The 11775-nt window shown below is 37.8% G+C and overlaps 1 long non-coding RNA gene across 1 annotated transcript; it reads left to right on the top strand.

Moving 5' to 3' along the window:
* The first annotated feature begins 9371 nt into the window (after positions 1-9371).
* Positions 9372-10259, top strand: LOC121068214. Its single transcript, XR_005818716.1, has 3 exons — positions 9372-9568; positions 9684-9827; positions 9935-10259. It is a non-coding gene; the product is annotated as an uncharacterized LOC121068214 (long non-coding RNA).
* The last annotated feature ends 1516 nt before the right edge of the window (positions 10260-11775 follow it).

Raw genomic sequence — 11775 nt, 5'->3', positions numbered from 1 at the left:
ATGCAGTATACAATATTCATTCCCTTTGCATCTGCAATCCTCTGTGAATTCAACTAATATATTTTTACATAACATTTAACTTTGGTTGTAGCTCACTTTTACATCAAAAAAAATGTTGCATAGCTTTGAAATCAAGTAACTGATTCTTTCATTGTCATTTTAAGATTCTTCTGAAAGCAATAAGAGAAACACAATAAATGAAAGAGAAAGAAAAAGAAAATATATTTTAGATCTAGAATATAATTCATGTTATAAAATACTTATCAAGCTAAATTTCTGAGCTGCTGTAGTCAAGAGTAATGATCCTTAAAAAACATACAGACAAGGAAATCTGGTAAAACAAAGTGTTGTTGGCAGAACGATGGGTGAAAATATTCTAAATAGCATTATATTTTACACAAAACTGAATATACATAACCCATGCTTATAAAAGTGAAATGAACCTAGACCAATAATATTTTAAGTTCCCGCATAAACAAAATGAAATGTATACTACTCTGATATCACACAGCAATTTCAGAATGACTAAAACTGCATTTTTTGGGAAAGCTTGCCATTTGCTACAATCTAATGCCCAAGTCCATGCTATAGCCAGCAATTGTCATTTTGGGTCATGCAGGCAGGAATAGACACAATAATGCTTTCCTCCCAAATAAAAGGCAGTTTTGTCATAAATTCACAGATTTCTTGCTTGCTTGCTTTTGATAAATTATAACCCCTTGCTTCTGTTACATTTGGAGACAATTACTATGCTTTTGTATAGGTTTATGTTTTTGCCCCCCCGGACGTTTCAAATTCTCAGGTATTACTGTCACAAAATTTATGATCCAATTGCCTCAGTCTTCTAGGAGGTCAGCTAAGAGGGCCACCTGCTTGTGTTGCACATGCATCTTTTCTCAGGATGGTTGTCATCTTTAAGCTTCCTAGTGATTTACCAAAAGTATTTTCCACAAGCACTTTCCTCATCTTTACATTATGTAGCAAGATGTACAAACCACTGGTGACACTGACACTTCTGTTCCCCTTTCCCAATGACCTTGACTTCCTGACTGTAGACATCAGCTGCTCTTTCACATACAGCAAGGAAAACCTTGTTATCCTGTAAAATCACATCTTTCTCCTGTGGAAGAGGTTCAAATGAGGTTAGTATCTTGGCCATTTTCTTCACCCTTCCTTTATTGCAACCTACCATTCTTCCCTCATCATTCACTTGTAAACCTAGTTACCCTATTTTTTCCTCATACAGGACTTTCTGATTTTATTAGACTAGTCTCCAGCTACTGATTTTTAAAACTAAATCTTTTTCATTAAAAAGACAGTCTGAATGGTAGGTAGTGTTGTTCGCCTCCTTCCTCCCCTGCAGCATATGTGCAAATTTTGCATATGTTTTGAACTTGAGCAGCACATGCATTTGTGAAGCTGCAGATCTCATTGCTGGTCTTCCTTCCTGTACTCGTCAGTGCAACTCTTACTCTACTAGGTAGAACTGGTTCTTAATGAGCCTGTCCCTTATATTCCCCAGATTTTCTCTCAGAGCATAATGATTACCTGCCATTACTTTTCATGTTTTGCTTTGAAGTATTACTTATCAGAATGTGAAACAGAAGTTTCCTTCTAATCCCCTACTGTAAATGCCAATATAAGAATTAATTTAACTCCTAAAGTTTTGTTTTCTTTGTTTTTTGCATAAAAAAAAAAAAAAGTTGCTGAAGTTTGAGGTAACATATACAAATTTTTTGACCCCCTTTATCTCTTTTTTGGCATGAAACATCCTTTTTTATTAATGTATTTTCTGTGAAGAATTACATTTTATCTTACTAAAAAGGAATGAAGTTTAACAATGACATTGTTCATTTATACACAACTGAAGGGTGAGCATGATTTTGCTGCTTTTTAGTCTGAAGGGTTGACTCAGTCCCTAAAATCTAAGATTGTTTGTGGGCTATTGAGACCACTTGTATTCAATGCACTGGAAGTTTATTCTTACACTTTAAAGAAATAACCAGTCTGTGTTTGTTCACTGGTAGGTCAGAGCAAAACAACTTTGGGACATCAAGAGAAGATGAAACATCCACAGACTCAAGCAGCCACTCAGGGAGGACATTCTGAACTGTAGTTTTGGTTCTAAAAAGGATGAGTATGCTTATATTCCCCCTCTTTTCCCTCAGCTCTAGACTTAACTGACCACAAACACAATACTGTAAAACACACACTAAGAAACACCTATCTCCAGCTTTATTATTAAAGAAAATTGCTGGAAGTCAGTGAAACAGAAACAATTGGATGGAGATTCGGATATTTCATATGGTTGCTAATCCAACAAAAACAACATTAAGCACTGATTTGATGTCTGAGCCCTGCAGTTGAGCTTGTGGAAATTCCACGTGGTTAAGGAACTGAAGCTGTAACATCTCTGCTTACTATCTATTTTGTTCCCCTTATTCAATTAACTTCTTAGTACTTGAGGCCATCATGTTCTTGGCATGACGCAAACTGCATCTGCATTATGGGATGGGTGGGATGACAGTTGGGCTTCTGCTATCAAAATTGTTTTTACAAGATAGCTTTTGTTAACATCAGTGATATGAATTGTTATATGACAGCTTGCAAACAGAATGTATACAAAGAGCTAATTGCTTTCATTTGAACATAAGACTGACAGGCTCCCCGCTAACAGAAAACTCTTAGCAGCTGCTCATGAGATGATAGCTATGACCATAAGAACTGATACAGATATTGACTTTGTTATGATTTTTACTAAAATACCGTTTCCTTAAAAGCTGAGCTGCTCAACCTAGAACATAAATTAGATATGAGATGCTTCAAAGGCATGTGACAGGATCACTTCTGTTATACCTCTCTGAGGACATTCTGTTCTACCTGCCCACCCACTTCACCCCAAGGATTAGCTATCATCGGCATGTAAAAGCAAAAACAAAAAAAAACAAGTGATCTGAAAAGACTGTTGTACTGGGTCGGGCTGGGATGTTAACTTTCCCTGCAGCAGCCCATACAGTGCTGTGCTCTGCACTCGTAGCTAAAACAGCAATGGTGTCACACCAGTGTTGTGTCTGCTGCTGAGCAGTGCTGGCACAGCATCAGGACTCTCTCTAACTCCCCTAGGGGTGGGCAAAGATGTGAGAAAAGAAACATCACCAGGGCAGCTGACCTAAACCAACCAAAGGGATATTCCATACCATATGATGTCACACTCAGCAATAAAAGGTGGAAAAAGGAGGAAGAGGGGAGGGGTGGGCTCTCGTTGTGAAAACTTCTGTCCTCCTCCTGAACACCGGCTATGTGCGTTGAGGCCCTGCTTCAAGGACGTGGTCAAGTATCGCTCATTTGTGGGAAGTAGAGAGTAATTTCTTTCCTCTGCACTTCCACATAGCCTTTACTTGTTTTGTTTCATTTTCCCTTTCCCCCTCCCTTTTCCCCTTTCCTTTTTCCCTTTTAGTTAAATTGTTAATTGTTTAGTTAAATTGTTTAGTTAAACTGTTTAATTAATAATAATCTTTCCTTAATAATTCTTTTTTTTTTTTTCCTTTAATTAAATCATCCTTATCTCAACCCATGAGTTGTTCTTTCCTTTACTTCTTCCCCTCCTCATCTAAGGAGGGAGAGTGAGAGAGCGGTTGTGGTGTTCAGCTGCCTAGCACAGTAAAACCACCACAACTGTGAAGTCATTCTGTACTTGAGGAAAGCTGGCTGTACTCTTTTTGAATCATAACCTCCAGAAAGGCTTTATTCCAGTAGTTTCCTATGATATCGCAGTGAGAATTAATGAGTCAGTAAAAGCTTAGTGCATTTCTCAGAAAGCTCACGTGTCTTGCAGTACAACCATCACTGCTTTTCAGCTCACAGCCATAGATGAATGTGAACAAAATCATAGCAATGCAGTACATGTTGGTAGAGATAGACATTTTAAAATTCATTGCTGCTTTTAAAGGTACAAATAGCTATCAACTTAAAAGGACAGAACAATTTTAAAAAGTCTAAATACAGAAATGCAATAGAATAGTTTATCTCATTTTTTTAAGAAGGTCTTTTTTAATTCCCCAAATTCCTTTTAAAAAGGTTAATTAATCAGCTGCAATCATCCAGCTTTCAGCTCAAAGGACTGCACAAACCTGCCTCTGTATCTTCCTGCATTCTCTGTCTTTCTACATTTCATACTTTTGTGCTGCATTGCTTCCAGGTGCTCTCAATTTCAAAAGTGTTTTCTGTAGCTTGTAAGTTTTAAGGTCATCTTCCATCCTGAAGGGAAAAACAAGAGAATATTACTCTGCATCCTTACAAATTCTTCCAGATTATGTCAAATGGATTATAGCTTTTGATTTAATATTTTTATAAGGCCACCTTTAAGGTAATTTTATGCAAAGCAGTATGCTCCTGGAGCAATACTGAGAGGAGTGAGAGAGTCAAGAAATCTAAAGTTTTTTGTTTGTTTGTTTGTTTTTGAAATTATGAAATCAAGAAAATCAGTGGCATTTCATGTTAATTGACTTGACTTGCTTATTTGGTATCTAAATAATTGAACTTTCATTGGGGCTTTCAATGACCTATTAGCACAATAAATTCATGTACTTTTTTTTTTTTTTTTTGTGCTTGCTTGTTTAATCTGACCCATCGCAGTTGCAATTTTATGGTGGGGACTGAACAGTAAACCAGCTGCTTCCCACCCTGAGAGACAGGATTTGCAATTCATGAGGTTGTGCAATTCATGAGGTCCTAGTCTCCCCAGGTGGGTCTGTCCCTGCCAGCTGAGTCCAAAACCACTCTGTTATGTTGTTAAGTTAAATCATGCACAAAGAAAGGTTCCATCAGTTAAAAAGATTAAAAAATAAATAAAAATAGACATTGCAGTTTTGGTCATAAGTGACACTAGTGAGGTGGATGTGGAGTTTCAGCATTATCTTCTTCAGGACTGTTCATATTACTGGCTGCAGCATATATCACATTGTAGTATGTAGTCTCATTATACATACTTAAAGTCAATGTCAATTGATAGCTCTTTCAATGATACAGACGTAAGTCCATGAAAAAGACATGAAGCATGAAATTCACCCAAACTTGTCTGTATGGCCATATGACCTAATTTCTCTAAGACAAAGATGATGCTGTACTGCTGCTGTGGTTTGAAATGCTCTGTCTGGAAGTCCTCTGTGAACTCATTTTTCCCAATATGTGTTAAGCTCTAGGAAAAGACTTGCTTTTTTAAAAGTACTGCACTGGCATTTTTACAGGGAAAGCTTCAAAAAAACCCAACAACTATTGTTCAAATTTAGTCATCTGTGAGATCACCTGTTGGTAGTATGGAAGGCAATGTCCAATTCTCTTCCTTGATCATACTGATAGTACTGTAGTTAGCCTTAGGAAATGCTCATTGGTGATGTACGAGCTGTTGCCTTGGTCAAGGACTGCCATGTTCCCTGCACAAACCCTGCATTAATCTGGGTGTTAATATCCTAATCTATTCAAAACTATAAAAGTCAATAGTGATCCTTTGAAAGAACAGCTTTGAAAGCTCCTCTTATGAGGAGAAGCTGAGGGAACTTGGGTTGTTTAGTCTGGAGAAGAGGAGATTCAGGGGAGACCTTATTGCTCTCTACCACTACCTGAAAGGATTCAGGGGAGACCTTATTGCTCTCTACCACTACCTGAAAGGAAGTTGTGGGGAGCTGGGGGTTGGCCTCTTCTCACGGTTAACTAGTGATAGGACTAGAGGGAATGGCCTCAAATTGCTCCAGGGGAGGTTTAGGTTGGAAATTAGGAGACATTTCTTCTCAGAAAGAGCAGTCAGGCATTGGAACGGGTTGTCCAGGGAAGTCGTGAAGTCACCGTCCCTGGGGGTGTTTAAGGAAAGGTTGGATGTGGTGCTTAGGGACATGGTTTAGTGGGTGATAGTGGTGGTAGGAGGACGGTTAGACCAGATGATCTTGGAGGTCTTTTCCAACCTTAATGATTCTGTGATCATTTTCAGATTAGTCTGTGTAATTAGCTGGATGGAAGGGGAAGTACAGGGCCCCAGTCTGTCTTGCCTTTGGTAGATCCTGCCTTTCCCTTCTTCAGCAAATGCCGCAGAGGTGCAAGAGGCAGCCACTCTGGCTGGGCACTTTGCAACCCTTTTTCCAAAGGTGCACCATTACACTGTGCAGAGAGCAAGACTCGTACTGGGAAGGAAGAGTGGAAATTCTGTGAGTATATTAGATTAATATGGTCCATTGGGAATTTAGGCACAATGCCATTAAGTCTGTAGAGACTAGTAAGAGTGTTTTCTTAAGCTAGACATGGTCTAGGTGTGTGTAGAGCTAAGAACAAGAGGATTTCTTTCACTTCCATGATTTTTTTTTTTTTTTAAACAACAACAAAAAAAACCTTCTGTGTGGAACAGCCTATGAACTGTTATTGTGGAGCACAATTTTGGGCATGGATTCCTATCATGTTTTAAGCTCTATTTTAATCACTGAAAGTATTTATTTGGTTTTGGCCCTTTGATCCTTGAACAACTCAGGTTTTTTAAATATATTTTATTTTATTTATTTATTTATGTGTTTATTGTAAAGGGTGGTGGGGTTTCTCTACCTCAATGCAATATGGTAGGGACACACACAACCATGATGAAATGATCAGCCATTGTAGTGATGTGGCAGTGGCTGTATCTAAATGGCTACATTAATTTGTTTAAAAGATGTTTCCAATAGAACTATTAATGTTTGCAGCAAGGCTTATGACATATTAAGGTAGCATTGCTGCTAAAGGTAGCATCTCATTGCAAAAAGATTTTAATTGATATTCTGATCATCTGTATTCAAGACTCATGTTTATTGCACATTTATATGTTGACTGAAACTCTTTATCACAAGAAAGGGACTACTTTTAATGTAATACTACAAATAAGCTTTGGAAAAATATTCTGATCTGTATTCTGACCATTATGTTTAATATATATCAATTATTCATTGAGAAGTCTGGTTCCTAATTGATTGTTTTGAAGACAAGAGGCAGACAATGTTCTGATTAATGAGATTTTGAAAGCAGTCTCTTATATTTATTGTTTTGTATCCTCAAAACCAAATTATCTCAGTAGCATTCCCAAAACACAGGTGAAATGTGGACACTTATGAGTTTTTATATTCTGAGATTTTTAATCACTGACTTTTTATATACTAACTTTATTTCTAAATGAAGAACTTAAAAGCATAGCTCTTTTTAGCGTAGGAGTTCAAATGAATGTAAAGAAATGCAAAAACTGCAGAAGAAATCCACAAACCTCAGGAATTTGATTCACTGGGACACTGTCCATTTTAATTGTCTCATGCTGCCCCCCCCCCCCCCCCCAAAAAAAAAAAAAAATCTGCTATTTATTTTTAAACCTAGATTTTCATTTTTCTTGATGACTAGGATGCTGTAGATGAGCGACAAGATTAAGCACGAATCTTGATAGATAGCTATCAAGTAGTTGTACAAAAATAAAGCACAAAAGCACAGAGCAAAGATTAACTATCTGTTGCTTGTGACTGAGCTAAAAATAGGACAGTAAACTCCATCTTGCAGAAATACAAAGCAATATTCAACTGGTCTGTATCTCATAGAGATATTCGTAGCTTTGGAGGGACATTAAAACAAATGATTACATGGGTAATATAGGAAACTATAATGAGTGAGCATTCAGTTAGATTTGAACTGTCTCTGTGTTGTTTATATGTATCTTGCCCACTTGCAAAATGAAGGAAATTGCCTGCTGTGGTTGAGTTTACGACGTAGGCAACTGACATTTTTTGTCAAGAAAACACAGTAGACAGTGTGTGATATATGATGTGTTGTCCTTTTCCATGGATTAAAATCACAATCCATTCCCTTATAAACCTGACTCTTGCATCTAAGGCTAGGCAACTGCCTTCCATCTCTGCTAGGACTTCTCCAGTCCCTCTCACTGCATTGTTGACTACAGACACTTTAAAAAGGAAGACCAATACGTACGAAGCCGCACCTTTTCCTGGTCTTTAATCCCCTTGTCCTAATTATGCCCAGTGATCCCAACTTCTGCAGCTTTCCAGCATACCTCTGCCTCCTTTTCTCCTCCTCCTGACAATCAGTCAGGAATTCTCTGTTTTAATAATGTGATTATTTAATACTTGCAAATGGAAAAGTCTGATTTCAGTCAGATCCACTCTGTCATTCTTTATTGACCAGAGTATGTCTTTACATTTCTGAGATTGTTCCTCTTGCTTCTGCAATTTTTTCCTTCTCCATGTTATTTTAATGTGTATGGCAGGGAGCTGAGTAGAAAGACACACACAGAAGGCAAATGAAAATAAGTTCTCACAAAACAGAAACAGGAAAAGGTTTAAGAACAAATACCAATAGTCAGTGCCAATATAGGTCACTTGAGTTCATGTAATGTTTGGAGCAGGATGTTGATCTGAGCACATATATTCCTAGTTATTTCATCCAAGCTTTGGGGTATCAATGACATATATGCACTATAGCACATTTCACTCTTGATGCACTTAAAATTCCCCAACAAATTTTCTGCAGATAAAATGCAGTCCATGTAAAACTAGCCATTCTTGCAGAAGTTGTTCCAATGCCAAAAAACAGCCAAGCCCCATGGGGATTTACAAAAACAACATTTTCCTGGCATTCTTATTTTAAACCCTTTATGATCTCTGAAAACATACATTTTACAGGCATCAGTGATGTAGAAGGATCATAAAGGGGTTATATGTTTCTCTTTGATCACTTGCCAATTACTTTGTCTTGAGAAGAGATTGCTTGACTCTTCTATGGGATAAATTAAATTGTGTATTGTGAGCTTAGTTGTGATTGCTCCATTCATTAATGTTTCGTAATGTTATAAATGAAGTTTCAAAACTGTGTTAATATAAATTAAACACAACATATCTAGGCATTACAGCTTATTCATAGACATATAGAAGTCTAGTCTGAGCTTTATAGAGTGGACTCTGGTTAAAGCAAAAATTGTAAAACCTCTCTTTAAATCACGTGTTTTTGAATAGTAGTATTTTTACAATTGTATTAAGTTTTGTATTTAAAATCTGAGGTTTTGAACATGCTTCACATAAGAACATAATATTCCATGGATTTCTTTTTTGCAATATGCTACAATGTGAAAGCAATTCTAGAGTTCAGTGCAATTTTTCTCCACACAACTCGCAATATTGGCATGGAAGAACAACAGAGGTATTATAATTGCATTGTATTTTACTCTGCTGCATATAGATAGCTGTTAGTCACACACTTCTGTGTAAAGGGAAAAGCCTAACTGTTGTCTTCTTATCTTCCTCTGTGGACTCCTCAATATCACTCTTTAATGTACACACTTGTCATCCCTGCCAAAAATTTATATTATGACTGCTTCCTCTTATCATCTTCTAAGTCTTTGCTGCACCCTGCCTGTCTTGCAGTCCAAGGAGCTGTTTTCCTAAGGGTTTTGCATTGTAGGCTTCAGTCCTGCAAGAGGACTCTGCTTACCAAGGACTCTGCACAGAGCTGCTCCCCCTCAGGTGTCGAGGGGTCATTTACGTAGGATCTAAAATGAAAGGTATGCACAGAAATGTAAAAACAGCCATCAATGAAAGGGGAAAATACAAGATAAAATGAAATGAATCACTGGGGACCTCTGCCTTCTGCAGCTTTTTAAAATAAAGCATTTGCAGATATAAAGAAGAGGACACGACAGACAAGAAGACTTTTCTGGCTTTATGACACTCTGTGGAAAAAATGTAATCCTGAACACTAGAAAATGAAGCCCTCTTCCAATAAGAATGGAATCAATGATTTTGTGCCAAATTGTTTACCCAGTGAGTAATGTTTCATTAGTGATTAGAGACTCCAATCTTATGTCAGGTCTGTTGAACTACATGCCATGTGGTCTTGCAGTAAGAAATCTTTCCTTTCCCTCCCCCAGAGAACCTGAAAATTATCTAACAGCTGACCTGGCAGACAGCTGAGATGAGAAAAGGTAGTGTGGCAGAGCTGAGAGGAAGACAATATGATGCAAGCAGTAACAATAGATAGCTTGGAAAATGTGATGATAAATACCAAAATGTTAAGCTTGCATCCACACCACTCGTTTGCTTTAAAAATAAAAAAATAAAAAAATTGGCTTTTTGTAGTAGCCTTTGGTATTCAAAATGTGGTTGTCCTGGGTTTAGTTCTGAAGTGTTTCCCTACCTAGAATCCATTTCTGCAATGATCATGTCCATTAGCATGCCTGTTCTTTCACATATGAATTTAGCTGTGTTGTATTCTTCAGAAATATGGATCTTCAGCAATATCAGTCTTGGCTCTTGTGGAGTCTACTCTGCTTTCAAAAGAAGTTCTTTTTATGTATGCAGGGTTTCCTTCTTATGAATAAAATCATATTCATATCATCACTGCTTAGTGTCTAACCAAACCAAAACAAAACAAAAAAAAACAAACATACAAAAAAAAACCTGATCATAGAATGGTTTGGGTGGGAAGCAACCTTAAAGATCATCTAGTTCCCAACCCCCTGCCATGGGCAGGGATGCCACCCATGAGATCAGGTTGCCTTAAGTCCCATCCAACCTGAGCATGAACACTCACACAGGGATGGGGCACACATAAAGAATTTCTTCCTTATATCTTATCTAAATCTACACTCTTTGGTTTAAATCCCTTTATCCTCGTCCATTAGCATCTCCTCCAGGTACTAAACACCATCACGTGTTGCACAGAGATCATTCACCAGGAATCTAAACTGGGAATCACAGGGCTGCCCAGCCCTAGGTGAGCCTCGGCATCTCCCTTAGCATGCCTCAGAAAACACACCTTCCATCCTCTTCTCTCCCAACAGGCAGAGAACTTTCTGATACTTACAATACATTGACCACCCTGTAACAATCCACTTGCACTTCTGGCTATCTATTCATCATTTTATTCTGCAGCTTCAATCTTGAAGATACAGTTCAAAAGTCTCCAGATCAGGAGATTAACTTCCTTTACTACTGCAACAAAACAAGCTCAGATTAAACTCAGTATCAGGGCTTACCTAGCCCAAAGCCACTGCTCTTATTGTTGAACAAGGAGAGGTCTGCTAGTCTTTGGGCTGGTTTTCAGGTATGTGGATGGAGTTCATGGACTATGTGCTGAGTTCCCCAGTGCTCAGCTTCACTTATCACTGTGGTCCCCTCTGGCCCTGCAGCCTCTGAAGCACTTTCTACAGTTCTACCTGTTGCAGCAGTAACTGGAGCTTTTCCCTTCAAGGTCACTGCTTCTAAACTTGCTGAACAGCTGAGCAAGGTCAGCAAAATAACAGGCAATACTACTTGTCATCTGTATGAATCATTATGACAATATGTTTTGAGCCAGTGTGTGGTAAATAACATCTTCCACTGATGGGCTTTGTTGTCTAGGTTTCTTCATCTTTGCATCTGTATTGTCAGTATCTATATTCTTCTCACTTATCCACTTTGGTGAATTCACCCTTTTCCTGTCTTGGGACTGATCAAAACCAGGCTGATGTATCCAAAATGTTCTTTCCTGGGGCAACCTTTTCTAAGGTACAATGAATATTGTAGTGTTCTAAATATGTAATCGTTTCCAATATTTGAAAACTATCTCTAGCGCTTTTGAAATATGTGTCAATTATAGAATATTAAAAAGCATGTTTTAGGTAGTAAGCTTTTCATATGCTCAGCTATAGCAGAGTGAATCACTGTTCTGCAAGACAAAAATGATGAGATACATGACAAAAATAAAGGTAGAGTGCAGCTTCCACTGAAC

This window comes from Cygnus olor, chromosome 3, assembly GCF_009769625.2.
Source record: "Cygnus olor isolate bCygOlo1 chromosome 3, bCygOlo1.pri.v2, whole genome shotgun sequence".
In the NCBI taxonomy this organism is placed as follows: domain Eukaryota; kingdom Metazoa; phylum Chordata; class Aves; order Anseriformes; family Anatidae; genus Cygnus; species Cygnus olor.
The sequence above is the reverse complement of the archived record's forward strand: the minus strand, read 5'-3'. Positions and strand labels throughout refer to the sequence as shown.